The sequence below is a fragment of the Papilio xuthus genome, unplaced genomic scaffold (genome assembly GCF_000836235.2).
Source record: "Papilio xuthus unplaced genomic scaffold, Pxut_1.1 DF826949.1, whole genome shotgun sequence".
NCBI classification, from domain to species: domain Eukaryota; kingdom Metazoa; phylum Arthropoda; class Insecta; order Lepidoptera; family Papilionidae; genus Papilio; species Papilio xuthus.
The window spans coordinates 4,445,979-4,450,116 of record NW_013531700.1 but is presented as its reverse complement, the minus strand read 5'-3'; positions in this window follow the sequence as shown (position 1 = coordinate 4,450,116).

Sequence of the window (4,138 nt, the reverse complement as noted above, 5' to 3'; positions counted from 1 at the left end):
TTTGCTGCGCCTCAAACTCCCAACCAAGACCCAACTCGATCCGTCTTCACTTCACGACTATATTCGTAACAACTCTCAAAACGCCTTTTATAAAGATGGTGCCTCGACCCCTCTCAAGCCCACCTGGCACTGCTCTGATTGGTCGTTACTTAAATTACGATAATAATGTTATTTAGTCTAGGAAAAACGTAACTTATAAAGTAAGATCAAATTAAAAGTTATTAGAAGCTTTTACAATATCAATAAACATTAAACATTGCACACTATGCGTTAAACAGTAATTCAGTTGACAATGGCTACTTAATAACTTCCTACTTTAAATATATTGTTAGCTGAGGGTGGAACTTAAAAATAATGGTGGGTGGATGCCAATATAAGAGACCGCACCCTCATTTTCGGGACACACTCGCCACCGAACACTGAAGCCAGCGGAAGCTCTGCCCGTTTGACTAGCCAAAATAATTAATCATTTTAACTCTGATAGTTGATTAAGTTAATGTTGTATTTTTAAATCATTTTAGTGTTAATTACATTTATTCAACTCTGTTAGTTTTCTTATTAATTCAAAAAGTACTGTAGTAGTGTATAAGAGATTGTTTTTTTAATTTTCCCTGCTTCTGATCCGTTTGTCCTTGTTTGTACATCCTGATACGATGTTTCCATTGTTATTTATTTAATTGGCTTGTCATACGATCAGAAATATATTTTTAGAAATTGTAACTACGTTTGTTTAAAAGGACAAATTAGCACTTTGTTTTCGGTGTTTCGTATAATATACGTAAGTAAGACGTGATGTGACGGTGTGATCAAGTTTTATGATGTCAACTTTGGTGAGTACGTTCCAATTATTTTATTCTCCGTTTTAAAATAACAAATAGAAGTTGAATTTGTTAGTTTGTTGTGAAAATTTTTAAATGGCTCAACTTTAATATTTTGCCGTGCTTACCCTTTTTTTTTTCAGAGGGGAATGCTTTATGCATACTCCGCGCCCCGGGGGGGACGCGGTAGTTATGTGGGATTCTCCTCCATAGCGGAGGCATACCCACTAAACCCCTCTGTTCCTCCAACGCATCGGGACGGGACCACGGGCACGCTTTTGCTCTCGTCCGCGGCCCCGTCTGCGCCAGCTGCCGAGGCAGCTCCCTCACGGGGGGAGGCCGCCCTCAATGGCGGGCAATGGACTCCCCCGCATCCATTACCCGAGGGCTATCGTGGGGGGGGAGGGCGGCGACATATTGCCGTCTTCTCCTCCCCACTCTCCGACGTCGGAGCGGGGGCGCCAGAGGGTCTCTCTCGCGCTCCCGCTCCTGTGCCTCCTTCTGCGAAATCACCTCTTCGCAGAAAGAGGCAACGGCGTCCCAGGACCTCTCACTTCCTAGCATGGCGCGTACAACGCCGGGAAGTGAGAGGTCGTCGCCGGTCGCCGCCACCAGGTTGCGGCTCTCTTCTGACCAGGCGCAGCACACTTCCAGCGTGTGCTGCGCCGTATCCTCCGGGTCGCCGCACCCATGGCACAGCGCCGTCTCCTCCCTTCCAATCCTCCACAGGTACCGCCCGAATCAGCCGTGTCCGGACAGCACCTGTGTCAGACGGAAGGTGAGGGACCCGTGGCTCCTCCCACACCATTCCGGGAGCTGTGGGCGTATGCCCTCTATGGTTCGCACGCCATATTCGGCGTGCATTAGGCCACTCGCCCAGAGCTCCACTGTCGTCCTCCTCGCCTCCCGGGCACGGGAGAGCTCCTCCGGGGCCGGTACTTCGCCCCGGGCTCTTTGTTCCGCCCGCGCCCAGTAGGCTTCAAGCAGCACTCCCGCCTCTATTTCCCAAGGCGGGGTGCCGGCCAAAACGCTACCGCGTGGCCTACCGTACGGTAGGCCCGTCAAGCACGCGCCGCAACAATGCTTTGCGGCGTCCTTGCCGTGCTTATCCTGCTGATCAATTATTTACCGTAACTTGAATGCGTCGCTTCGAATTACGTCTAATTTGAAATACTTGCTAAAAAAAGAAAACATGCCTAATAAGAGGCGGCAGAATAGAAGTCGGTCGCGAAATCGCAGATCGCATTCTAGCCAACATGATTCGCGCTACTGACGGCGTAGCCCTTCTAGCAATATTTTAACCGAAACAATGCAACAAATTTTGAATAGATTGGTGTCATTACAGGAACAACAGGTAGTGTCTTCATCTCATCGGAAGGAGTCAAGTGGCCGCGCCGCAGTGGAAGTGGCCAGGTCCGCGGTGCCTGTGACAACCATCATCACCGAGCCCGTTCCTGCCGTTGAGCCTGCCGTGTCGATGCCGCCGCCGTCGCAGTTGCGCGAAGCTGTGACTGCGAGCTCGCTTCAAGGGCGCGCTTCAGGCTTCAACGACTCCGTCCTCACTGGAGCGTCCCGCGAGCGCTACGTCAGTCCAGGCCAGCGCCGCCGATCGCATCATCGATGCGATACGATCCATAAATATACCGGTGAGATCTAACCAGTCTTATTATATTTCTAATTTTGATCCGAGTGTTAATGACATAGAGACATGGTGTGAAGAAGTAGACCGTGCTAGGTCTTCTAGTAATTGGAGTGATCACGAATGTCTTTCTCGCATTGCCAATTGCTTAAAAGGAGACGCTAAAACGTGGCTCAGTGAATGGGTAACGAATGACCGCAGTTGGAGTAATTTTAAAAACGAATTTAAGCCTTTATGTCTTTATAAGATTTTTTTTTATATTATTATATTTTAAATCTAACCTTATTTGATAAGAATATTGTAGTTTCAGTGTGAATTGTGGGATGAAGTGTATTATAATTTTGAGAGTTAGAAAGCTGATGTTTTCTTCGGAGAAGATTTCCAAGAACCATGTGGTAATTACATTGTGTTTTTTAATACAATAGTACTATATTTTGTATTTTTTTGTTGTTTTGACTATTATTCTATCTCACTACATATCAAATAAAGTATCAATGACTACACTTGATATTTTATGTACGTAAATAAATCTTATTCCATATTTACGTTAAATCTTGCTAAATGTTTTTATATTCGTAATTACTTAGTAAAAGTCAATGAAATGAAAGTTCGCTTTGAAATTGTATAGAAGTTCTTAATAAAATAACAGGTAATGCTTCACAAAACCGAATCAAGCCAAATTTCCATTACATATGTCTTAAACGATAGGGAATATTCTTACACTGGTTTGGAAGTTTTTTTGGGGTCGTAACTTAAGTTGAAAAACAAGGAATAAAACTACATAGGGTAAGTTAAGTTTGGAACAATAAAAAAAAGGAACAATAGAAAAGCGCAGGATAAGTAAAGCTAGGTTTATAACATGTAATAAAATACCAAAAGCAAACTGGAAAGGTTAGGTTTGGAACATTTTTAATACCATAAAAACATCGAAAATGCGAAAATATTTTCTATTATAATTCATGTTATTTTATAAAAATTGTGGGTGTCAGCATACCTGTGACAAAACTGAAAACATATGAAACAATTTTATTATCACACTGAAATAAATTAAGACCCCGAAAAAAAATCTTCATAGTAATATATTCATCTTCATCAATCTTCATAGCAATAATACTCATGGTGATCATTTCCTAAAGTTTAAAATTGATTTTACGAAAACTTGTACCAAATAAAATTATTATTCACAGACTTTGTTTATTGTTGTGTTTGGGTCGGACTTTAAAATGGGACTGTGACTCACTTTCCAATGACAAATTGACCGAAATTTATAATTAAAAAGTACACATCTTTGGTTTGTTTATAATAAAATTATGAATAACATCAACAATATATGATCTTATAAAAATAAAGATATCTGTAATTGTTTATTTTTCTAAATAAACTAAGCTACCAGCAGTTACATCCAACCTCTGAAGTTTCTGTAACTTATTAAATAATAAGAATAAGCTTTACAGTTATAATTAATTACAAAGGAAGAACATTGTATGAACAACTTATCAATTTTTAATACTTTTTGTTTTTAGGTGTGAAACAAGTAAAAAGTAGTAGAAAACATCTATGGATTCACAGAAATATAATTTTTATAAAGATAAAATTTTACAGTCTATTCATATTTAAAAGAACTAAATGTTGAACTAGAACTTATGACCTTTTGCTGATTGCTAAAAAATAAATTTACAAC